The following is a 26,671-nucleotide window of genomic DNA, read 5'->3' as shown; positions in this document are numbered from 1 at the left end:
ATTCTCAGACCAAAACAATTGAGTGATGTCTGTAAGATAATAAGCAGATGGAATCAGTTCCAAAAATATGTTTTTAAACTTTTAAAATAGATCTCTAAAGTTATCCAAGGTCAAGAAAGTGTAGGCTGGGAAAAAGAGATGGCTATAAAGTGTTGGCTGTATAATGGCTTTATCAGCACCTCTTGCTAAGATGAGCTGGTTCCATTATTTGTCAAGTATAAACTGGAGTACACCTCACTTGCCAAGTACATTTGGTAGTCCTGATGTAAGAGATGCCAAGAATGAGTACCGAGGGCTATCTAAACAGGCAGTTCTCTATCCCACTCAGGGCTGCTAAGAGGAAAAATGAGCTGATAACCAGAAGAACAGTTGCCAACACTTGTTAAAGAAGCCCCAGTAAATTTGTGTACTCCCTTTCACCTCCTGCATAAGCACAGCGTGGCTCAGGTTCTTGGATTCAGAATCTTCATTCTCTGCTATTGGAGGAGTGATTTTCACTGGAATTATAACATATACCTGATTTCCTAATATACAAATAAGTTAGGAAAGCTAAGAGCATGAAGGAGGCCACACCATATGCAGCAAGTGAAACTAAAATATTAAGGGTAACTGTTAGTGACGGGAACAAACGGTTAAATTAATATAAATGTAATTATTACCCCTAAATAAATTTTTAGAGACATGAGAAAGTGCACTTAATCTACTGAAAAACAATAACAGATTGCTATAAAAAAGGAAGTACTCTAAATTCATGAAACTTAAAGACACAGCCATTGATTGAAAAGATGTAGGGATGTCTGGGTGGCTCAGTGGTTGAGCATCTGCCGTGAGCCCAGGGAGTGATCCTGGAGTTCTGGAATCGAGTCCCACATCGGGCTCCCTGTATGGAGCTTGCTTCTCCCTCTGCCTGGGTCTCTGCCTCTCTCTGTGTGTCTCTTATGAATAAATAAATAAAATATCTTTAAAAAATAAAATAGAGATAAAAAAATAAGATGTATTAGGTAAGCTGAATACCAGAATATACATGACCAATGTATTAATTGATGAAATAAAAATAAAACCAATAAACTATTCTCAAATATTTTAAAAAGGTAAAAGAAAAGATGTAACAAACATTAAAAGACTTAGAAAATACAGTAGCTTCATTATGAGTGAAAGAAAGTTTTTTTTTTTTTTTAAAGATTTTATTTATTCATGAGACACACACACACAGAGAGAAGCAGAGACACAGGCAGAGGGAGAAGCAGGCTCCATGCAGGGAGCCCGACGTGGGACTCGATCCCGGGTCTCCAGGATCATGCCCTGGGCTGAAGGTGGCGCTAAACCGCTGAGCCACCCAGGCTGCCCCAAAGAAAGGTTTTAGAAGAGATAGAGAGGAAGTAATTATTGAAAAAGTTATAGAAGAAACTATTCTTGAACTGAAGGTAGATTTGCCTTAAGATTTAAAGAATTTTTTGGATATCAAAAACATACAAAAACCAAAAATGGAATGCCTAGATTCTCACTGGTGAAATTTCAGAATACCATGATAGAAAATCCTATCCTTAAAACAAAACAAAAAAATTTAGTGAAGGATAATCCTCAGACTAACAGACTTCTCATCTACAGTAGAGATGGTAAAGGACAAGAAATTAATGATTAAGTTAAACTAACGTTTGAGAGAAGAGGCCAAGGAAAACTTATGCTTAGTCATAAAGGATTTAAGATAATTTACTCTTAATTTCTGTTTTTGCTACTTCATTATTAGTGCATAGAAATTTTAAAAATTTCCACACATTGATTTTGTATCCTGCAACTTTACTAAATTAATTTATCAGTTCTCATAGTTTCTTGGTGGAGTCTTAAGGGTTTTCTATGTATGGTATCATATCTGCAAATAGTAAGATTTACCTCTTCCTAATTTGGATGCTTTTTATTTATTTTGTTGTCTGTTTGCTAGGCTAGAACTTCTAGCACTATGTGGAATAAAATTGATGAAAGTAGACATCCATATGTTGTTCTTGACCTTAGGAGAAAAATGTCAGTTTTTCAGCATTGGGTTTATCATATATGGTCTTTATTATGTTGAGGTATGTTTTCTTTTCCTTTTCTCTAGGGTCTTTATCTGGTTTTGGTATCAGGGTAATGTTGGTCTCATAGAATGAATTTGGAAGCTTTCCTTCTCTACTATTTTTTGGAAAAGTTTGAAAGCAGGTATTAACTCTTGTTTAAATGTTTGATATAATTAACTTGTGAAGCTGTCTGGTCCTGTGCTTTTGGTTTTTGGGAAGTTTTTGATTACTGATTCAATATCAAAGGTGGTAATCTGTTCAAGTTTTCTACTTTTTCATGCTTCAATTTGGGTAGGTTATATTTTCTAGAAATTTATCCATTTCTTCTAGCCTTCCAATTTGTGGGCATATATTTCTTCATAATATTCTCTTATGATACTTTGTGGTGTTGGTGCTTATTTCTCCTCTTTCATTTATGATTTTGTTTGAATCCTCTCTTTTTTTCTAATGAGTCTGGCTAGAGGTTTATCACTTTTGTCCATTTTTACAAATGAAGTAGCTTCCTGTTTTTTTTTATCTGTTCTATTGTTTTTTCATTTCTGTACCATTTATTTTTGTTCTAATTGTTATTATTTCTTTCCTTATACCAGTTTGTGCTAGTTTTGTGTTTTGTTCTTCTTTTCCTAGCTCTTTTAGGTTGCTGGATTTGGTCATTTATTTGAGATTTTCTTGCTTCTGAAGGGAGGTGTGTATTGCATAAATTTCCCTCTTAGAACAACTTTTCCTGCATCCCAAAGATTTGAGGTTGTGGTTTTCATTTTCACTTGTTTCCATGTAGTTTTTTAAATTTCTTCTTGATTTCTTAGTAGAATCATTCATTGGTTAGTAGCATGTGATTTAAGCTCCATGTATTTGTGTTCTTTCTGGATTTTTTTCATGTGGTTGGGTTTTAGTTACACACCATTGTAAAAAAAAGATGTATAGTATGATTTTGATCTTTTTAAATTTGTTGAGTTGCTTTGTGGCCCAAAATGTGATCTCTTCTGGAGAACATTGCACATGCACTTGAAAAGAATGTGTATTCTGCTCTAGGATGGAATGTTCTGAATATATCTGGTAAATCCATCTGTCATTCAGAACCACTGCTTCTGTTTGGATGATCTGTCCATTGATGTAAATAGGATGTTAAAGTTCCCTATTATTTTTGTATTACTATTGATTAATTCCCTTACGTTTGTTACTAGCTGCTTTACATATTAAGGCGCTCCCATGTTGGGTGCATAAATATTTACAATTGTTCTATCTTCTTGTTGAGCTGTTCCATTTAATTATAATGTCCTTTTTTGTTGCCTGTTACAGTCTTTGTTTTAAAGTCTATTTTGTTCAATATAATTATTACTACCTCAGCTTTCCTTTGATATGAATTTGTATGTTAAATGTTTCTTCATCCCCTCACCTTCCTTTTTTTTTTTTTTTTTTTTTATCCCCTCACCTTCCATTTGCAGGTGCCCTTAGGTCTGAATTGAGTCTCTTGTAGGGGGCATACAAATGTGTCTTTTTTTTTTTTTTTAATCTACTCTGTCACCCTATGTCTTTTGATGGGAGTGTTTAGTGCATGTGCATTCAAGGTAATTATTGATAGATATGTATGTGTTGCCATTTTGTTACCGGTTTTGTGGTTGTTTTTTGAAGTTTTTCTCTAATCCTTTCTTGTCTCACTGTCTTTCATGGTTTGTTAGCTTTATTCACTAATATATTTGGATTCCTTTCTCTTTATTCTTTGCATATTTATTATTGGGTTTTGATTTATGATGGATGTTCAATTTATATATAACTTTTTTTTTCAGTTTTTACAAACATCTTCTGCACATAGCAATCTATATTAAGTTGATAGTCACTTAAGTTTGAAACTATTCTTTACTCCTCTCCCCTGACATGTTTTAGGTATATTTACATCCTTTTATTTTGTGAATCCCTTGACTAATTTTTACAGATATACATAGGTTTTTGTGTTCCAACTTTTAATACTTTCATATATGGTCTTTCCTCTCCACCCAGAGCCCCCATTAATATTTCTTTTAGGGTTGGTTTAGTGGTCATGAACTCCTTTCATTTTTGTTTGTCTGAGAAACTCTTTATTTCTCCTTCTACTCTAAATGATAGCTTTGTCAGATAGTGTGTTTTGGTTCTAGATTTCTTTAGCCCTTTGGATATATCATGCCACTTTCTTCTGGCCTGCAAAATTTCTGCTGAAAATCTCACAGACTTATGGCCTTTCCCTTATATCTAAATATCTTCTTTGTAATTGCTTTTATTATTATTTTTTTAATCTCTACTTTTGGGATTTTAGTTACTATGTGTCTTGGTATGGACTTCCTTGGGTTGATTTTGTTGAGGGATTTTTGTGCCTCCTGGATCTGGGTATCTATTTCCTTCCTCAGATTAGGGAAGTTTTTAGCTATTATTTTCTCAAATAAATTCCTTGTCACCTTTTCTCTTTCTTCTTTTTTTGGGATTCCCATAATGTGAATGTTATTTTGCTTGATGGAGTCAGTGATTTCCCTAAGTCTATTCTCATTTTGCCTAATTCTTTTTTCTCTCATTTGATTAGCTCAATTACTTTCCATTACTTCATCTTTCAGGCCATTAATTCATTCCTCTGTCACCTCTGTCTTGCTATTTATTCTAATAGGTTTGTTTTAAATTTCATTTATTGTGTTCTTCACCTCTGATTTTTTATATCTTGTTTTTAATGGTCTCACTACTGTCTCACTGATATTTCTTTCTCAAGTCCAATGAGTGTCCTTATAATCATTACTTTAAATTCTCTACCCAGCATATTACTTATAACTGCTTATGTCTATTGCTGTGGCTTTGGCCTCTTCTTTCATTTTGCATATATTCCTCTGTCTCCTCATTTTGTCTAACTCTGTCTGCTTCCATATGAGAAAGGTCAGCTATGTCTCCTGCTCTTGCCAGTAATGGCCTTATGAATAAGAGCTCCTATAGGGCCCTATAGAACAGTGTCTCTGGTTCTCTAGGACATGGAGCTTCAGAGTGTCTCCTACGTTGTGGTATGTGCCCTGCTGTTGATTCTTGAACGTTTTTTCTTTCAGTCCAGTTGTCTGCAGAACACCTCTGCTTGTTGTGGGTAGTGTTTGGTCCCTGGGTGGGTGAGCCTCATTTTAACAAGGTGTGCACTGGTCTGCTTATGAAATGGGACCTCTTGCTGCTGCCAGAACTGAGGTCCCACAAAACACACTGGTTGTGAGATGAGGTGTTAGTGAAGTTTGGGCAAATCTTCTGGGGGAGGGCACCCCAAGTTTGGGGACTGAGGCAAGGGTAACTGGTAAGGGCAGATCCACTGAAGCACAGGAGAGTAGGGTTTGGTGTAAGCAAGTTGGGTAGCAAGTGTTGGCACTACAATAGTTCCTACAGATGGCCATGCATTTATGCTGAGGCACGGGAGGGAAATGGTGTCTGTCACTCCTTTGTTCCTAGAGGAACAATGGTAATATAGATTAGAAATCCTTAACAAAACATTAGCAAAGTGAATCCAACAATACATTAAAAGAATTATTCACCACAATCAAGTGGGGTTTATTCCAAGGATGCAAGAATGGGTCAATATATGCAACATATCACAATCAATGTAAGACACCACATTGACAAAATTAGAGATAAAAACCATATGATCTTTTCAATAAGAAAAATCATTTGACAAAATTCAACCTCTGTTCATGATGAAAAAACAAAGTGGGATTAGAGGGAATATACCTCATCTTAATAAGGGCCATATATGAAAAACCCACAGCTAACATCATACTCAATGGTGAAAAACTGAAAACTTTTCCTCTAAGATCAGAAATAAGAAAAAGATGTCCACTCTCACCACTTTCATTCAACATAGTACTATCTACAGCAATCAGATAAGAAAAAGAAACAAAAGACTTCAAATTGGTAAGGAAGATGTAAAACTTTCACTATCTGCAGAAGACATGATATTATAGAGAACCCTAAAGACTCCAGCAAAAAAAAAAAAAAAAAAACTATTAGAAGTTATATATTAAAATCACTCGTAGTACTTGATAAAAACACAAAACAGAAAATACTTTTAAATGGAAAGAAACATGATATCTGGAGGTAAGACTATGATAAAAATATCAATTCTCAAATTAATCTGTGACTTCAAGTTAGCCTTAATTAATATCCCATTGGCAATGGAGTTTTTTAATTTATGTTGAGATAATTTTAAACTTGTGTAAGAGTTTACAAATATAATACAGAATTCTCATATACTTTTCACTCAGCTGCCCCATTATCTTACATAAAGTTAGAATCTTCATCAATAGTAAGAAATGAGGGGCAGCTGAATGGCTCAGCTAAGTGTCGACTCTTGATTTTAGCTCTGGTCATAATTTCAGGGTTGCAAGAGCAAGCCCTACATCGGGCTGGGCATTAGAGCTTGCTTGGGATTCTCTCTTTTCTTCTCCCTCTACCCCTGTCCCCCCAAAAAAAGTAAGACATTAACTTTAGTATATACTATTAACTTGTAGAGAATTTCTTAGATTTCTCTGATTTTTTTCATTAATGATGTTTCCTCTTCCAGGGATCAATACAGGATACTACACTGAATTTAATTATCATTTCTCCTTAGTCTCCTCTAGCCTGTGAAAGACCCTCATCTTTTTCCTTTTCCTTCATGACCTTGACACTTTGAAAAGTCAATTATTTTGTAGACTGTCCCTTAATCTGGGTCTAAATTTTTTTTCTTCATTAGATTATGGTTCTGCATTATTGGGAAGGATACCACAGCTATACCATTTTCAGTGCATCATCTTAGATTGATCATCTGATTAAGAGGTATCTTCCAGAATTCTACACTCTATTTATCCCTTTGTAATTAAAAATTTATATAGTGTTTGAGTATTATGTAAGCTTTACAGTATCTACTAAAAACATTGTTTTCCAAAATTACTTAATCAGTTGTTAAAAGCTACCTAATTATGATCATGTGATTTATTTTTTCTCCCTCAGGACACTTAGTCTCTGCTTAAACTTTGATCCATTGATTTGAAATCTTTTGGTGGATTTTGCCTACCATAATTACTGAGGTATTCTAACAGTGATTTTTCAGTTGCCTTCATTTCTTCTGCATTTGTCAATTGGTATTTTTCCATATGGACGAGCTATCATTTTGTCTGTTTATAAACTTTTTTTAAAAAAGATTTTATTTATTTATTCATGAGAGACACAGAGAGAGAGAGAGAGGCAGAGACACAGGCAGAGGGAGAAGCAGGCTCCATGCAGGGAGCCCAACATGGGTCCTGGACTCCAGGACCATGCCCGGGGCCGAAGGCAGACGCTAAACTGCTGAGCCACCCAGGGATCCCTATAAACTTTCATTTATATCCATATAGTATGGACTAATGAATATTTTATTATTTGGGGTATAATACAATATTATAATTTATTTTGTTGCTTAAGATGTTTGACCATTGACAGTTTTCAGGTTGGACCTGTGGGCTTTTGATACATTTTTTCCTCCTTTTTAGCACTTCCTCATTTCCTGGCACCACAAAATGCTCTGGGTTCAGCTTGTATTTTGCCTGTCTTGGCTTTGGACTAAAGCAATTCTCCAAAGAGTTTCCTTTCTAGACAATAGTTTTTAAAAATCAAGATTTAAGGATCAAGTAAACTCATTGGTACTGGAGTGTAACTACTTCTAGGCCTGTCAGTAGATAGAACTAGCATGCACACCCCCTACCCCCCAACTATCTGTGTATGTTTTAACCATACAACTGTATTGATGCCTTTGCCTTTTACTTAGCTCTACAGGCTTCATTCTACAATCTTCTTTCCTTAATTGTAGTTACTTACTCTGGCTCTTATTGTCTATAATACATTTAACTTGTTTTTTCAAGTATAAAGAGGAAATTGGATTAGAATTTCTAACTAGTAGCTCTGGGAAAAACAATGGAGTAACTATAGTACAGTATTTAAGTACAATTTTTTTTAATCTTTAGCATTATACTATTTTATAAAATTGTTTCTTCCCATTCCTTTCAATATGATCATGTGATTTGTTTTCAATGCAGTTAGATTCATTAGTTTTTATTCCATCGTTCTCCTCCACCCAGTCCCACATACATTCTGGTTGAATTATTTTTAAAAAGTTAATATGCAGAGAGTTTTACACTTTGTTGTATTTCTCTGACAAATGTATATAATCATGTAACCAACCACCACAGTTCCCTCAAAATTTTCTTATGTAGATAACTCCTCTTCCTAATGTCTAACCCAGTAACGATGTTTGCCTTCTTGAAAGTATCACATAAATGGAATTATTTACTATGTAGCTTTTTGGGTTTTTCTTTAATTTAGCAAGATATATTTTATGACTCATGCATGTTGTGTGAACTGATAGTTTGCTATTTTTATTACTGAGTAATATTCTATTCTATGGATATCTACACATTATTTACCAGTCAAAAGAGATATGGGTTTTCCCCTCAGTTTTTGGTGATTATGAGTGAAGTTCCTATAAGTATTTCTATACAGCTTTTTGTGTGAAAATGGTATTTATTTCTTCATGGGAGAAAACTTGAGGTGGAAGTTGCATATTAAGTTCATAAGAAATTGACATTACAAAATTGACTCTAGCATTTTGAATTCTCACTAACTTATTGGAGCGTTCCGATTGCTCCACTTTCTTCTCAGCACATGGTATGACAAGTTTTTGTTGTTTTCCTTTTTTTAGACATTGTAATATAGTATTCCCACATTGTAGTGTTAATTTGCATTTCCCTCTTTACTAATGTCGAACATCCTCTCAGTTATCTTACTGAAGGATTTGTTTAGGTCTTTTACTCATTTTTTAATTAGATTGTCCATTTTTTCATTAAGTTTTCAGAGTTTTTATATATTCTGTACACAAGCCCTTTTCAGAATTGTGATATATGCTCCCAATCTATGGCTTGTCATTTCATGTATTTTTTTTTTAAGATTTTATTTATTTATTCACGAGAGACATAGAGAGAAAGGCAGAGACACAGGCAGAAGAAGAAGCAGGCTCCATGCAGGGAGCCCAATGCGGGACTCCCTGCCGGGTCTTCAGGATCAGGCCTTGGGCTGAAAGCAGGAGCCAAACCTCTGAGCCACCCAAGCATCCCTATTATTATTCTTTTAAGATTTTATTTATTCAAAGGAGACAGAAAGAGAGAGGCAGAAGGAGAAACAGGCTCCTCACAGGGAACATGATATAGGACTTAATCCCTGCACCCGAGATCACACTCTGTGCCGAAGGCAGATGCTTAACTGTTGAGCTACTCAGATGCCCCCAAAAAATTAATTTTAAAGTTCAATTTGTTTCTTTTGTGGGTCATAATTTTGAAGTTATAAACAAAACCTCTTTGCCTGACCTAATGTCATGGAGATTTTGTGGTGATTGTTGATTTTTGATTCCCAGTGGAGTTAGAGAAGATGCTCAGAGTTTCTTGCCTTCGCAAAAAACTGCTTTTTCCTATAATACAAACTTCTTAGGACTTGGTTCAGTCCTTTCTGTGAGTACACCCCGAGGTTCATGTGGAGGCAATCTCTAAGAGCACATAGACAATTTCTATCGTCTCTATGGGTTTCACATTGTTATGCAAGCCAACATTCACCTTTACCAATTTTTCAAATATTCTAGCTCAACTTTTATTACTGTATCTGGTTCTTGTCTATCCAAGGTGAAGGAATGTTGCTCTCCTCTCTCCCTGCAGGCACCATCTCTCCTTAGATGTTTGGACTATTCATTGGACTTCAGCTCTCTCATGGCCTCAAAAAAAGTAACGAATTTGAAATTAATCTGGTTCTTTATTGTAGCAAGTGTGGGTGTGATCTCCTTTCATTTCTGTGTCTCAGGTGGAAGCTGGAATTACCCCACTAAGATCTTTAAGGAAAACCAGTATACCTGATTTCCCATAAATGAAAGAGATTAGCCAAGAAAATGTTTAAAAAGGACAATAAGGTAAGAGTTTCCTTCAAACATTATATTAAAAGTTACCTTATTATGTTTTAAATAAGATTTTATTATGTTATATAGCTACCATCAATGAAACAGTGTGATTTTGGTAGCGAAATAAGGACAGCAGATCAATGGAACAGAATTGATTTTTCAGAAACAGACTATAAATATGATAATATATGATAAAGAAGATAATTCAAATTACTAGAGACACACATGGTTTACTAAAGATTTAGAGACAACTGGCTATCCGTTAGAATAAATTATGTTTTCTATATAACATTCACAACAATAGATAGATGCAAATATACTGAAGATCTATATATAAAGGAAACAATAAAGGTATTACATGTATAAAATCATAGGAGAATGTTTTTCTAATCTTGGCATAAAAACAGTGTTTCTAAGGAAGACACAAAACCTGACAATACAAAGAAAAAGACTGAAAATTCTGAACTAATATTTTAGAAATGTCTGTATAACATAAAACACCATAAATGGAGTTTTAAAAACAGGCACAGTACAGGAGAAAAGATTTTCTTCTGTTAGCTTTTTCTATAGAACTCCAAAAATTAATAAGAAAATTACTAATTAGCCAAATAAAATTATTGGCAAAAGATATAAATTGACAATGTTCAGAACTGAAATGGCCAAGAAACAAAGGATAAGATATTCAACTTCCTAACAATCGGGGGGTGGGGGGGATGAAAATGATAAGATAGCACTTCTCATTCAAAAGAATGATGGTTTTTCAAGAAGCTTATGAACAATTCTTGTTGATGACCGTGAAAGGATCTGGAACTTTTGTGTACTATTGATTAGAAAGTAGTTTACAATGCCTTTAGGAGTTTCCAGGAGCAGGATCTCTCAGACTTACATTTTTTTTTTTTTAAGCCTGGATTCCTTTTGTTGCAAGAAACAAATCCTAAACTTGCATATGCAATTCAAATAAATTATTGATTCAACTGAAAATTTCAGTTGAAAGGAATTCAGGAAGGAAATATTAGCGTTAACTGCAGCTCAATCAGGAAGCACCCATTTCCTGCTGATCCTCAGCTCTCCCTCCCTTCCTATGGTTACTTCCCCTGTGATCCCGAGATGGTCTTATAAACTGAATTATGTCTTCAAAATTTACACGTGGAAGCCCTAATCCTAAGCATCTCAGAGTGTAACCGTACATGAAGATAGGTTCTTTGGAGAATTAGTTAACATGCAGTCTTCAGTGTAGGCCCTAATCCAGGATGACTGGGAACCTTATAAGTGAAAATGTGGACACAACATTCCCGGAAGGAAAACAATGTAAAGACCCAGGGAGAGGAGAGCTGTCTATAAACACAGGAGAAAGGCCTGGGACAGGTTCTTCCTTCACATTTTCACAAGGAACCAACTTTGCTGGCACCTTGCTATTAGATTTCTAGCCTTCGGACTGGTGTGAAAATAAATTTCTGCTATTGAAGCCATCCAGTTTGTGGCACTTTGTTGTGGCAGCCCTAGCAAAAATAATTTGTTATGACATCAGCATCTCCCAGGTCTGTATAATTCCTGTATATGCAAAGGAAGAAAGAATAAGTATGTTAGAATTCCTATCCAAATCCTTGAGTTTCATTTTGATTAGAACAGTTCGAAGACATGTGCCATCCTCTCTGTTCATCATTGTGACCGGAGTTATTAAATGGGCTCCTTGCCTTAGCCCAAAGTCCTAAGCTCCATTTCTTTTGCACTCTGATGCCCGGCACCGAGAGAGCTTGAATGGAATATAAGGACTATTGCAAATAAAGGAGCAAGGAGCGTATACCAGGCAAATGGCTTTTCTGCTTTTCATCCTGCAACTCCTCTTCTCACTAACAAGAGGAAATAGTGACGTGTGTGTGTGTGTAAAAGACCTGTATGAGCTTTTCATTAGGCCATTCTTTCTTAGGGTGAAAAAGTGGGATCAACCTCAATGTCTGGCTCATCTGTGATGAAACCGCAGGATGGATTAGCATGCCTTCTATTCAAGTGTTAAAAAGATGGATTGTATTTACATGGTTTGAACTGGAAAGATCTGCAGAACTAAAATGGAAAATGTAAGTTGTGCACAATATTTATAGGATGATGATAGTTACCGAAAAAGCAAACAAATTATATTTCTGCATATACAGATAGGTATGTATATACATTTTTAAAATGTCTAGGATACATACCCAGCTGGCAACAGCAGTTTTGTCAGAGGAAGGGTATCTAGGATTAAGAGGATTAACTATGGGGACTTTTGCTTTGTGTTTTTTTGTTTTTGGCTACTTATGAGAATATTATGAGAATAATTAGTATGTGTAAGACTAAAAAATAATAAAGTGCTTGGTATCATATCTGAAATAGAGAGTTTAGTAAATGCTTAGAGTTATTATCCTAAGGATAGGTGAGAACTTCCCAAATCAGAGTCCTGCTGACAGGTATGAATCAGGCAAGGGAAAACTGCTTGGAAAGAGGACCGGACAACCAGAAGATCTATATAAAATGTGTACACGGGTGGATATAAGTGCACAGCACGAGTGTAGAAGGCCCTTCACCAAGCGGGTAACTGTGATTACCACAGGGGGATAATGAAGTAGGGAGGAGATAAAAGCAGATTTCATTTTTATCCTAACTTTTGTATTTTTAACTTTCCATAAACATGAGCATTTTAATATTATTTGAAGTAATCAGAATTAGACTTCTATAATCCCTTATAGCTTCCCTGTACTCTATATCTTCATTGACTTAACAACTAATCCCAGCAAGGAAGAGCAATTTGCAAAAGCATTTATTTGAGTCCTGTTTGTATTCCTATATTCTGGGCAATTGAATGAGAATGAGGATTGTTTGTCAAGCCGGGACCAGCTGGGATTCTCTGGCTGACTCCCAGGCTCAACTGTGAAGAAGCGGATATTGGGTGCTCTCCCACCTCGTCAGGAGCAGCGCTTCTCCTGTCTGCTCTTGGCACCCCCTAGCATCCTGTGCCCTGCTAAGGTGCTAACTGACAACTGACAGATTTTACTGAAAGCCTACTCTTCTCAGTAGTATTTGCATTTTAAAAGTTGACTTAAAGACTAAAAAAACAAACAAAAAAAGCCACCTAAACTTCTGAGATTTGACGCACAGCCAGTTCACACTACAGCTCTCTCATCTTTAAAGCAAATAAACAAATGCTCTCTGGACACCTGAGTTCCCGTTAGCCACCAACCACTGATCAATTTTTAAGCAAAGTTTACAATAGAACAGTTGTCCCTTCTGCTAACCTCCCAGGCAGTACAACTCCAAACTAATCTGGTTTTCCCCTTCTCTCCTGAAACTCTTCTCTTTAAGGTTGCTATCATTAAGGCCCAACTGATGGTGAGGGACCTTTTTTTTTTTTTCTCCAATTTAATTCAGTATTCTCTAGGAGACTGGTGTTAGCATCTGTCATAGTTTTTGTCTATTTATCGGTCTCCCCAACTTAATGCTGAGCTTCTTTAGGTCTGAATCTCCGGTCCATTCATCTGTTTATCATTGTTGTCTCTACTTAGCCCATGATAACACTGAAAATAGATGTAATATCTGATTTCTGCCCGAAGACTGGATGCTTTGGGAGGCTTAGTGCTGATCACAGAGGAGGAATGAATGAAATAAATACAAAAGCTTGGTAGGTGGTGGGAATGTTAGACAAGGGAGATAATTTAAGCAGGTGCCTTCTACCACAAGGCGACTCATCCACTCTTTAGGTGGTCTCTGGTTACACAAATTAGGAAGATGCAAAGAAGCAAACCTCACTGGTTGAAAAGGAGTCGCATTTCCATCACAACATTGGGTAAAGTATAGGGATGAGACAGAAGACGTATTCCAAGATTACAGCAAGAAGGTAACTTCAGGGGCCAGGGCGTTATTCATACATTATTCTTATTCCTGTCTCCTAACGACACAGGCCAGGTCTCTTCCAAACTGTAAATACACTTAAATATTAAAGCAATGGGATTGAAGATGGCTTCAAGTAACTTGTCATGACCTCTCCAAGCAAGTCCTGAGCTCTGTGGAACAGAAACATGTTGGATTCTAGCTTCAAATGTGAGTTTTCAAAATGCTGTTAAGTTAAAAATACCACTTCTGAACATGATCCCACCCCTTATACATCTCCTGTAATTACTGACTCACGTGCCTATTGTTTTAGTCTCTTTATGGTTCAGTTCATGTTTTGGGCAGTAGGAAGGGATGATGGGTGGTGGAGCTGAGGGAGGGTTTCACGAAGTCTGGATACAGGCGGTAACTATGCTAAGATGCCCTGACTCTCTCTGAACACTTCTTAATTTAGAATAATTGAAAGTTTAGCCTGCTCTGTAAGAGAAATAAAACCACCGTAATAGAAATGTGTCATAAGATCAATGTCTTTTTCTTCTAAAACAAACAACTTTGCTGTGCCACTGTGTTTATTTTGGCTTTGGAAGCTGAGTCCTTTATCAAACAGTAGGAGACTATTATCTGGTGATAATGTATTTTGATTCTATTGTTGTTATCTTAAAACTGGTTTTCTCCGGGCCCATCTTTCTCGTATGTTTGTTTAATGACATGTTTAAAAGTCTTTGTAAGAGCCGTACTAAAATGACAGATATTTTATATTGCCAACCTAAACCACAATCTTCAAGGCTGATGATAAACTCCATCCTGGTCTCAGCTACTGTATGCTTTAAAGCTCTTAGCTGCTTTTCAAATGCTGGCATGGCTGTCAATCATTCTGTATCATGCTTATAGCTTGTGTGAGGAAACCATTTGTTAAATTGCAGCCTTCTAGACTCAAAGAACATTTACCAAATGCTTTCAGATAAAATGCCACCTTATCCTGTAAAATACTGGGAAACTTGCAAGAAGAAATACCTGAGGGAAACAAAAATTACGGGAGAGAAGTAACAACACACTGCTCCATTCTCCATTAAACTTTTGATAAGAACTAAGTGTAGCACTTAATTTTGTTTTCAGTGTGTTTTTGTTATTCTGGAGAGACAGATAAACAGTTACCACACCGGTGGGCTCTCTTTGGATTTTCTTCACATTCTATCATCTTTTCCCCTCTTTTTTTTTTTTTTTTTTTTGGTAGACCCTACTGGTCTCTAGAGCCAGAGGGTCCAGAATGGCAGAAATGGGGAAAGGTCAGTGAGTATCCCTTCTTTCCCCCCTAACACTACTCCCAGTCCCTTACTCTACATTACTGGTAGCTGGCCCCATCAGTCTCATATTTTCAGAAATCCTCTTTGTACTTATCCTCCTCATCCTGTTATTTTAGTCAAATATGCAGAAGACTCAGACTGAGCTTCCCTCTGAAGTGCAGACTCAAATGTTTATCTTTGTCACCTGTCTTTAACCTACAGGATCCAATTCCATGGTTGCCAACTAGGGGATAGCACCTGTGCACTAAGCAGCGTGTGAAAACTGAATAAATAAAACATCTCACAATATATATTATGTATGTTTATACATAGGTTGTAAAATTATTACTTTTGAGTATATGATTGCAGTAGATAAGGTAATGTATAACAAGTTAATAGCTTCTTTGTTCAGTGGTAGGAATTGCCGTTCATCTCAGGAGAGTTCTTTTTTTTTCCTATTTATTTATTTATTTATTTATTTATTATTTATTTATTTATTTATTTATGATAGTCTCACAGAGATAGAGAGGCAGAGACATAGGCAGAGGGAGAAGCAGGCTCCATGCACCGGGAGCCCGACGTGGGATTTGATCCTGGGTCTCCAGGATCAGGCCCTGGGCCAAAGGCAGGCGCCAAACCACTGCGCCACCCAGGGATCCCAAGGAGAGTTCTCCCATTATGGGGGGGGATGTACTTCAGTGATTCTTTTTCATTAAGCAGTTATAAGGTAAGAAAGTTCTATTGTTCTGGGGGAATCATGTAATGGAAGCATTTTTGGCACCTGACTGTTGGTTTTCGGAGTTGTCTTTTGAGAGAAAGATGACCAGAAACCAGAATATGGTCTGCTAAGGATGAATCTAAGAACCCAACTCTTATCCTTGAGATTAGAAATTAAAGAAACATATCCGGGTGGAAAAAGGTGACTCAGTCTGTCTTAGTCTCTTTGGGCTGCTAGAATAGAATACTACAGAGTGGGTGGTTTATAGAGGATAGAAATTTAGTTCTCAGTTATGAAGATTAGGAAATCTAAGATCAAGTCCCTATAGGTTAGGGGTCTAGGAAGAGACTGCTTACTGGTTCATAGACTGCTCTCTTTTCATTGTATCCTCACATAAGGGGTTGAAGGAGCACTCTGGGTCTCCTTTAGAAGAAAAATAATCTTTTTAAAAAATGATTTAAAATATAGTTGACACACAATGTTACATTAGTTTCAGGTGTACAAAAGAGTGAACTCCATAGGTTATGCTGTGCTCACCCCAAGTGTAGCTACCTTCTGTCACCATACAACACGATTACAATACCATTGGCTATATTCCCCACGCTGTACTCTTCATCCCCATGTCTTATTTATTCCGTAACTGGAAGCCTCTACCACTCTCCTTCACCACTTTTTGCTCATCCTCTCCAGCCCCCTCCCTATAACCACCACCAGTTCTCTGTATTTGAGTCTGTTTCTGCTTTTTGTTTTTTTAGATTCCACATACAAGTAAAATCATGGTATTTGTCTTTCTCTGACCCATTTTTTTTTAGTCTATAGATAATGTTACATAGGTTTCAGGTGTACAATGAAGTGATTCCACAACTTTATCCATTAAGCTGTGTTCAACACAAGTTATTTCACCTACGACAATACTCTCTAGGCCCATCCATGTTATCACAAATGGCAAGATTTCTTTCCCTTTTATAATTAAATAATATTGCATTGTATATATAGTCCATGTCTTCTTTATCCATTCATCTATCAATGGACACTTAGGTTGCTTCTGTATTTTGGCAATTGTAAGTAAAGCTGCCATAGATACAGGGGTGCAAATATCTCTTTGAATTAGTTTTTGTTTTGAGTAAATATCCAGTAGTGGACTTACTGGATCATATGGCATTTCTATTTTTACTCCACACTGTTTTCCACAGCAGTTGTACCAATTTCTTTTCCCATCAATAGTGCACAAGGGCTCCTTTTTCTCCACAAACTTGCCAGCACTTATTTCTTCTCTTTTTGATCCTAACCATTCTAACAGGTGTGAGGTGAATCTCATTGGGGTTTTGATTTGATTGATTTGATTGATTGATTAGCGATGCTGAACTATTTTCATATGTTTGTTGGCCATCTGTTATGTCTTGGGAAAAGGTCTACTAAGGTCTTCTGACCATTTTGTAATAGGTTTATTTTTGGTGGTGTTTTATTTATATATTTTGGATATTAACCCCTTGTCAAATATGTCATTTGTAAATGTTTCCTTTGCTGTGCAGAAGCTTTTTATTTTGATGTAATCTCCACAGTTTAATTTTGCTTCTATTTCTCTTGCCTGAGGAAACATGTCTAGAAAAAAGTTTCTACAGCCAATGTCAAAGAAATTGCTTCCTATGTTTTCTTCTAGGGGTTCTATGGTTTCAGGTCTCCCATTTAGATACTTAATCCATTTTGAGTTTATTTTTTGTGTGTGGCATAAGAAAATAGTCCAGTTTTCCTAACATTCTTTGTTGAAAGGGCTGCCTTTTCCCCATTGTATATTATTACCTCCTTTCTCATAGATTAGTTTACCATATAAATGTGAGTTTATTTCTGGGCTCCTTATTGTATTCTATTGATATATGTGCCTATGTTTGCGCCCCTATCATACAGCCTTGATTACTATAGCTTTTAGCATATCTTGAAAATCTGGGATTGGGGTACCTTGAGCTTTGTTAAGATTGCTTTTGCTATTCATGGTCTTTTGTAATTCCATAGCAATTTAAGGATTATTCTAGTTCTGTGAAAAATACTATATTGGAATATTTATAGGAATTGCATTGAATCCCTAGATTGTTTTGGATAAAAAACTTAACAATATTAATATTTAACAATATTAATTCTCCCAATTCATGAACATGATATATGCTTTTATTTGTGTTATCTTCAATTTTTTTCATCAATGTCTTACAGTGTTCAGAGTATAGATCTTTCACCTTCTTGGTTAGATTTATTGCTAGGTAAAAGGAATGGTTTTCCTAATATCTCTTTCTGCTATTTTATTATTGTAGAGGAATGCAATAGATTTCTGTATATTATTATCCTGCAACTTTACTGATTCCTATTATTTCTAATAGTTTTTTTTTTTTTTTGTAGAGTTTTGAGGGCTTCTATGTATAGTATCATGACATCACAAATAGTGAAAATTCTACATTTCCCCTCCAAATTTGGATGCCTTTTATTTAATTCCTTGCCTAATTGATGTGGCTAAGACTTCCAGGACTATGTTGAATAAAAGTGGCAAGAGTATGTATATCCTGGTCTTCTCTATGATCTTATGAAAAAAGCTTTTGAGTATGGTCTTAACTATGGGTTTGTCATATATGACCTTCATTATTGTGAAGTATTGTTTCCTCTAAACCCACATTGTTGGGAGTTTTCCTCATGAAAAGACTGAATTTCATCAAATGCTTTTTTTGCATCTATTGAAATATGGTTTTTATCCTTTTGTTAATGTGGTGGGTCATGTTGATTGATTTATGAATATTGATTGAGCCATGCTTGTATACCCAGAATAAATCCCAGTTGATTGTGATAAATGATTCTTACAATGTATTAAATTCAGTTTGCTAAAATTCAAATTTGGTAAAATTTACCAGTGAACCCATTTGGTTGTGGACTTTTGTTGGGTTTTTTGATTACCAATTTAATTTCATTTCTACTTATCGATCTTCTCAGATTTCTTTTTCCTCTGAATTCCATTTTGGAAGATTGTATGTTTCAGAAATTTGTCTATTTCATTAATTTCCAATTTTGGCATATAAGTTTTGATGGTACTTATAATCCTTTGTAGTTCAGTGGTATCGGTTGTTGCCTATTTCATTCTCAGATTTTATTTGGTTCTTCTCTTTTCTTGATGAGTTACAGTAAAGCTTTATTAATATCATTTATCTTTTCAAAGAACCAGTCTCTTAGTTTCTTTTTTTTTTTTCTTTTTCTTTTCTTTTCTTTTTTTTTTTTTTTTTGGTTAGTTTGGTTAGTTTTTAGTCTGTTTAGTCTCAATTTATTTTTGGTCTGATCTTTATTATTTCCTTCCTTCTCCTGAGTTTTGCTCTTTCTTTGGTTCTTTTGAAGATTACATTGTTTGAGAGTTTTCTTGTTTCTTTAAATAGGCCTGTATTGCTGTATATTTCCCTCTTAGAACTATTTTAGCTTCATCTGAAATAGTTCAGACCATTGTTTTAATTTTCACATGTTCTCATGTATTTTTTATTTCTTCATTAACCTATTGGTTTAGTTGCACGTTGTTTAACCTCCATGTTTATTTTTTTCTTGTGAACAATTCCTAGTTTTATACCCTTAGGATTGGAAAAAAATGCTTGATTTGATTCCAGTTCTCTTAAAATTTATTGAGATTGGTTTTATGGCTTAGCAAGTCATCCGTCCTAGAGAAATTTTCACGTGCTCTTGAAGAGAATATGTATTTTATAATTTTTAGATGGAATGTTTTCTATCTATTAAGTCCATCTGGTCTAATGTGTCATTTAAAGCCACTATTTCCTTATTGATTTTCTGCCTGTATGATCTATTCATTGATGTCAGTAAGGTGTTAAAGTCTTCAATTATTGTATCACTGTTAATTTCTTCCTTTATGTCTGTTAATAATTGCTTTATATGTTTAGGTGTTCCAAGGTTAGGTACATAGATGTTTACTATTGTAATAGCCTCATGTTAATTTGATCCCTTTATCATTATTAATGATACAGTCTTTGTTTTAAAGTCTTTTGTCTGATGTAAGTATTGCTATCCTGCTTTCTTGTTTGTTTCCATTTGCATGGAATATCTGTTTCCATCTCTTCAGTCTATATTATCTTTAGGTCTGAAGTGAATGTCTTTATGTCTTTTTATTGGAGCATTTGGCTCAATTACATTTAAAGCCATTATTCATATGTGTAGATTTATTGCCATTTTGTCAGTTGTTATTTCTCTCCTTTTGCTCTCTTTCCTTGTGATATCTTTCTTCAGTGTTACACTTAGCTTTCTCTTTGCTTTTTGTGTATCTAGTATAGTTTTCATTTGCCGTCACCATCAGGTGCATATATAACATTCTAGGTAAGTTGATGATCACTTAAGATTGAACACATGCTAAAGGTACTTCATTTTTACTACCTCCTCCACATTTTATGTATGTGTTGTCCTATTTTACATATTTTCTAAGTCCCTTTACATAATATTTTAGATATAATTGCTATTACTATTTTTGTCTTAACTTTGTTACTAGTTTTATAAGTGATTGATCTGTACCTTTGCTTTATGTTGGTGATGAACTCTATTATTTTTGTTAGAATTAAAGGAGAGATAGTTTCCCCAGACTGAGCAATAACCTTGCTCGCTAGAGTATTCTTGGTTGTAGATTTTTTTCCCTTTCAGCACTTCAAATACATCCTGCCACCTTCTTCTAGCCAGAAAAGTTTCTGCTGAAAACCAGCTGATAAACTTAAAGGGTTGTTTATAACTAGTTATTTCTTTCTTGCTGCCTTTAAGAGTCTCTAATTTTTGTTATTTTAATTATTATGTATCTTGGTGAAGAACTCCTTGGGTTTATGTTACTGGGAATTCCTTGTACTTGAATGTTCAAGGAATTGAACCTGAATGTTCATTTCCTTTCCCAGGTTAGGAAAGTTTTTAACTATTATTTCTTAAAATATGCTTTCTGCTTCATTCTCTCTATTCTTCTGGGAATGCTATAATGTAAATATTTGTTCACTTGATGTTCAAGAAATCCCTTAATATATCCTCACTTTTTAATTTTTTTTCTTGTTCAGCTTGGATATTTTACATTACTCTTCTAGACTGCTGATCCATTCTTTGGCATACTCAAATGCATTATTTATTCCCTTTAGTGCTTTTTTAATTTATTGTAATCTTCAATTCTGATTGGTTCTTTTATGTATTTTCTTTCTTCTTATTGAAGTTCTGGGTTCATCTACTTTTCTCTGCATTCTGGTGAAGATCTTTATGACCATTACTTTGACATTTTTTCCAGATAGATTATATCCATTTCATTCTGTTCTTTCATTTGAGCATATTTCCCTGTCTCCCATATTTGACTGTCTGTGCTTGGTTCTATGAATTATGTTAACAGCTACTTCTCTTAAAAGTGAAGTAATAATCTTATGCATAGTCATCACTTGTGTATGTGTGACTTTCTTGGGCCTGGTGACTTCAGCTGACTGGACATCCACCTGTCATGAGCCAAAGCTGAAGGGAGCCTGGGCCAGGGAAGTCCCAGGGCTCTTGGTACAAAAGTCCCATTAGCATAATAGCTGAGGCTTAAGTGGTCACAGGCTGGGGTAGTCCTATAGCTCTCTGTATATAGTAGACCTGGCAGGACAGCTGATACTAAAGTAGACACAAGCTGGGGAGAGTCCAGGGGCTCTCCATCCAGAGGATGCCCTGGCAGGTCTGCTGATGCTTATGTGGGTATGCACCGGGTGGTCCTGGAGTCCTCTGTGCAAGGAGTACCCTGGCAACATGAGTTGGAGGTTCCTAGGGTACTTTGTTTAGGGGATGCCCCTAGGGAGAGGCTGGAGCACACTGGGTACAGGCCAGGGGTCCTCAGGGTACTCTGGACTGGGTCACCCAGGTTAATAGTCTAGAGGTGAAATGTGTGTGGGCAAAAAGCTCCTAGGGTGCTCTTCCCCAAGGGTTCACTGGCAAGTTGTCTGGAGTCAAAGTGGCATGAGTCTGGAGGATTCTAGATTACTCTAGATCTATGTCCCCCCTCCCCCCCACCACCACCACAAGGCGCTGGAGCTACAGCGAGCACTGATGAGGGGTGGCCAAATGTATGCCACACTGCAACAGCCTAGGAGGAATGGCTGGGGTTACTGAGGACTAGAAATTTCACAGCAGGAATAGGCCAGCGCTTGGGTAGGCCAGACGGTGCTCCTGTCCATGCTATCCAAGTGGAAGGGGAGTATAAACTGTAGTCCCTTCAACCCAGAGAAAGCTTCAGCAGTCTCCTAGCCATTTGGCAGAATTCTAGGGCTGGGATTAATGTTCCAGTTGCTGTTTTAAACTGTTTTCTTCTTATGCTCCAGGACACCCAAGATTGGTGCGGCCTAGAGGCCTGGGGCTCACCGAGACAACAGGGCAGCCTGGTATCAGGATCCTGCTTCTTTCTGCACTATCACGGTGGAGGGGCAACATAAATAGTGGGGCTTACCTGGCCTTCTGACCCAGAGGGAGTTCCAATAGCTCTATAGCCATTTGGATTCTAGGGCTAATTCTTTTATATTCTAGTTGCCTTAAAAAACTATGGCTTTTTTTCTAGTGCCCCAGGGCAGACAAATCTGTTCATTGTCCCAACTGCAGTTAGCAGTGCTGGTGTGGGGATTCCCTTTGTTACCTTGGCTCCCTCTCTCACTGTTCTCTAGGTGATCTTTTGTTGTGCAGAAGCTATTCAACCCTCAGTTTTAATTCCAGAAGAATTGCTCTATAAATAGGTAGATTCTGTATGTCCAAGGAGGTACTGAGTTCAGGGCCTTCCTGTGTCACTAGCTGGGACCCTCTCTCTCAGCACTAATCGTTTTTAATGGCAGCTCTCATCAATTAATGACCTCCCAAGGCCCCACCTTCAAATACTATAATTTTGGGGATTAGATTTTAACACAGGCATTTTAGAGGACATTTATGTTCAGTCTCTAGCAGAATCCAAAGCTAGTTTATGATAAAGGATACCAAAAGCCCTAGAGGAATTTTCACTCTGAGAGAAACGGCTGCCGACTGAATTGCAATACAGATACAGGTGTTTTTATGAGATTAGCACTGGCAGAACTGGTTTCTGAGTGAGGATGTATCTGTAGGTACTGGACCCTCTGAGACAAGAAACAGGCCATCACTGCACAGTGCGTTAGTGTTCCTTGTATTAAAGTGTCATTGTTCAACAGCAGCCACTTAATAGCAATATGGCAGTAGCCTGAACTGATAGGATTTTACATTTCTCTACCTGGTGTTTAGAAGACTGAATTGGTATCTTTTTTTTCCAAGTGAGCCCCAGGATTATTTAGTAAGGTTCAGGAGAGTTTTCCAAATAGAAGCCTATAGAAATTTGATGCTAATTGAAAAAACCAGAGTTCACTATATATAAAGTGTGTAATACTACTTGTATATGGACACCCAATATTCAAATGCTTTACTGAATACATAGTCTTTTTGACATTTTGTATTTTATTAAGTGGCAGATGCCACGTGGGAGTTTGGGAAATTGTTATAAAAAAGGAATTCCTATTCTTCCAAAAAATTACTGAATTAAGAGGAAGAAAATTATCTTAGACATTATATAAGCTCTCCCTCTTATTCCTACTCCTCAAACCTCTTCATCAAAAAAATGGCTTTGCTTCATCCAGGTAAGTCATTAGGAAAAGGTCTAAGTGCATTTCATGCCCAGGGAATGGAGAAATTGTACTTAAAATAATCACTGGGAATTTACTAGTCTTTCAAGCTTTGGAGGAACGGAAAGAGGTGACAGGTAGCCAGGTATATTTTGCTAGAGCTGCCATAACAAAATACTCAGGCTGGGGTGGCTTAAATAACAAAAATTTATTTTTTCCCCTGTTCTGGAGATGACAAGACTAAAACCAAAGTGTTCACAGGTTTTGTTTCTTTTACGACCTCTCTCCTTGGTTTGCAGATGGCCATCTTCTCACTGTAAACTCATATGGCCATTTGTTGGTCTGTTTACATCCTAATCTTTTTTTGTAAGGACATTAGGCATATTGGAATAGGACCTATCCATATGAACTTGGTGGTGGGTCACTTCTACATGCAACAAGATAGCTAGGAACTTCTGGATCTTCCTGAAGCCTTTTCTCCTCTGGATTTGGTGCTATGTTCTTAGTACCTGATAGCCCTCAAATCCCCAAAATTCATGAGCCTGCTGTGTTGGGGCAAGGTGGGCTCAGCTCCTGTTGAATGGTTGAGGAAGAAGGGACGGGAAGTATGTGGGAGTCACTAATTTGTGGAGCTGGTTCTGCCATTCTTAGGTCATGGTGGGAATCAGTTTCTACATAGAAACATTTTGCTATGTCAGTATTCGTTCCTTTTATATTATCGGTTTTCTAATTCAGATATGGAATTGGTTAAAATGGGTTTTGTGGGGAGACTGAGTGTTTCCCACAATAACATGGCATATTTGCCAACAACAACAAAAAAGACAAGTAAATGTTAATTATAAACTATTCACACAGGGAATCTGCTTGTAGACACTTTTTGTTTTCCCCCGGGGCCTATCATAGTGCTTCTTAAATATGTTTTGATTGATTACTCTTTGGTTCACCTAGTTTTACAAAATACCTTGAGGCTTCCTCAGGCTGTGTGTAAATGTTTCTTGTGGATGGTCAAGTTTTACAGACCACAGGATTGACTCCATTTATTTTATTTTGTTTTTTAACTCTGAAGGCCATGATTGATCAACTAGATTGAATAGAATTATAAGATTCATGAATTCATGCAAAAAATTACTTTTTTTTTTTTCTTAACAAACAGCTGTTGTCAATGATGCGGATGGCTGAAGTTTTATTTGGAAAACAGCAGTTGGTATGAAAACTCTTCTACTGCTTACATTTAAAATATCCCATACAGACACATGGCATGGAGAGGATGTCAAGACTGAAATTTTCTAATATGGGACTTAAACTCTAGCCTGACCTGGAACTCTGCAGGAGGCAGGAACACTACAAGAGCCATTTTTCTTAGATTGTACATGGTAATCTAGATTTTTTTCTCATGGATTTGTATGTGGACCTTCTGATTTTCAAATAAGATCAGTGTCTCTTTTTAATGAGGAATAGAAGGAAAGGGACAAAAAAAATCTAAAATAAGAGATTAGTCTTCAGGAAGAGCATTTTAAAAAATAATTTTAGTGGTAGCTAAAAACGTTTTCTTCCTAAATTTTATGGGAAATTTTATTCTTCTAAGAGACTGAGAAATTCCCTGGCTAGAATAAGAACTTAGGGCACATTGCCTCCTGGATCTCTTATGGATCTCTCTGAGGAAGAGGAGAATTAATAATGGTAATGCAGTAGCTACAATTATTGGATACTTTTAATGTCCTAGGTGTTTTTACAAACTTTATTTAGAAAAATAAAATTTAGGTTAAGTAAATTCCCCATGGTCACAAAGATAATGTGTTAAATCAAGAATCTGAACTCAGTGTCTGGCTCCAATGCTGCTGCCTTTAAGCATGCTCTTTACTAGTGCATTATACCACAGGTTGCCTCAAAAGTGTCCCTTCTCTAGCTCAAATGGAATTCTTCTAAGCCTTGATTACTTAAGAAATAGAAAATGAGGTACTATTACCCTCCTTTGCCTACTTTTCCTTTGTCTCCACTTTCTATATAACCCACCAGTTCCTGCTTTGAACCTTACTAAATTTGAGGAAGACTCAGCCAAAATTAAGGCTTGGAACCATGAGTTAGGAGCCTGCTGTGGAGAGGGAAGATAGCAGAGTGTCAGGATCTTGAGTTCTGCTTATCCAACAGACACACTGAAGGAATAGCTACATGTACTGCAACTAACTCTGAAAACTCCCTGAAGACCAGCACAACAGATATTCGACTGTATTATAAAGGGAAGAGAGGTAGAAACACAGAAAACAAATCCTTTGTGGACAGGATCAGACATCACAGATCAGATCTCACCCTTGGCACCTCCTAGCCAAGGGGATGAATACAGGGAACAGGAGCCCCACCCCACCCCCCCAATGTCTGGCTTCAAAAGTTGGTACAATTTAATTCAGGGAGAGCTATAGGAAATGGAGACTGCACCCTTAATGAACCAGCACACTTAATAACTCAGCCTGAGACCTAGCATAGAAGAACACTGTGAAATGTGCCTGGGGTATACATAAAGGAGATTATTAATTTTATTATATATGCTAGAGGGTCAGGGACCTTCAGGAGATTTCTCTAGAAATGGATGCTTGGAGAGCCAGCACTAACCCTCTCCCCATCTACCGTGCTAGCACCAACTGTCCTACCTCAATATTTTCTCACAGATAGACTTCACAAACTCTTATAGGTGCCCCTCCAAAGTGGAAATTAGGAAGGCTAACTCCACACATCAGCATACCTGCAGTTCCTATGCAGGGACTGTCAGCTGGCTGCACAGATAATAAATCCTGCTTTTTGGTGCAGCCATAGCTAGCATACTGGCTCATTGTAGCCAGCAAGGCTAAGGGCCAGCCCTACCGCCCAGAGCAATCACACAGCTTAACCACAAAAGGAGGGTACATGTAGCCCACACAGGAGATATCCCCTGGAGCACCTGGTTCTGGTGAAAAGGGGGGAATGCACTAGAGGACAATTTCTACAATTTCCACTACTTTCAAGATCAGTAGATGTAGCTGATCTACCTAATACGTAGGATAATATAAAGAGACTAAATGAAGAGACAGGAATTATAACCTAATAAAAATCATACAAATAAGAGCCTAAAGGAAATGAGCAATATGCCTAATAAACAGTTCAAAGTAATGATAATAAAGATTCTCACCAGATTTGAGAGAATACTGGGTCAACTCAGTAAG

General features: G+C 36.6%; 2 long non-coding RNA genes across 5 annotated transcripts in view; one reads left to right on the top strand and one right to left on the bottom strand.

Moving 5' to 3' along the window:
* Positions 1 to 25,248, top strand: part of LOC144291829 (uncharacterized) — a 46,289-nt gene extending 21,041 nt beyond the window's left edge. The window contains exons 2-6 of the long non-coding RNA XR_013359399.1: positions 6,772 to 6,854; positions 9,897 to 10,002; positions 11,918 to 12,065; positions 13,919 to 14,058; positions 24,631 to 25,248. This is a non-coding gene — a long non-coding RNA (uncharacterized LOC144291829). The remainder of the gene's footprint in view (positions 1 to 6,771; positions 6,855 to 9,896; positions 10,003 to 11,917; positions 12,066 to 13,918; positions 14,059 to 24,630) is intronic.
* The window catches only part of LOC144291828 (uncharacterized), a 196,386-nt gene that overhangs the window by 95,838 nt on the left and 73,877 nt on the right, over positions 1 to 26,671 (bottom strand). The window lies entirely within an intron of this gene.

The sequence above is a fragment of the Canis aureus genome, chromosome 20 (assembly GCF_053574225.1).
Source record: "Canis aureus isolate CA01 chromosome 20, VMU_Caureus_v.1.0, whole genome shotgun sequence".
NCBI lineage: Eukaryota > Metazoa > Chordata > Mammalia > Carnivora > Canidae > Canis > Canis aureus.
This window is presented reverse-complemented; position numbering and strand designations above follow the sequence as displayed.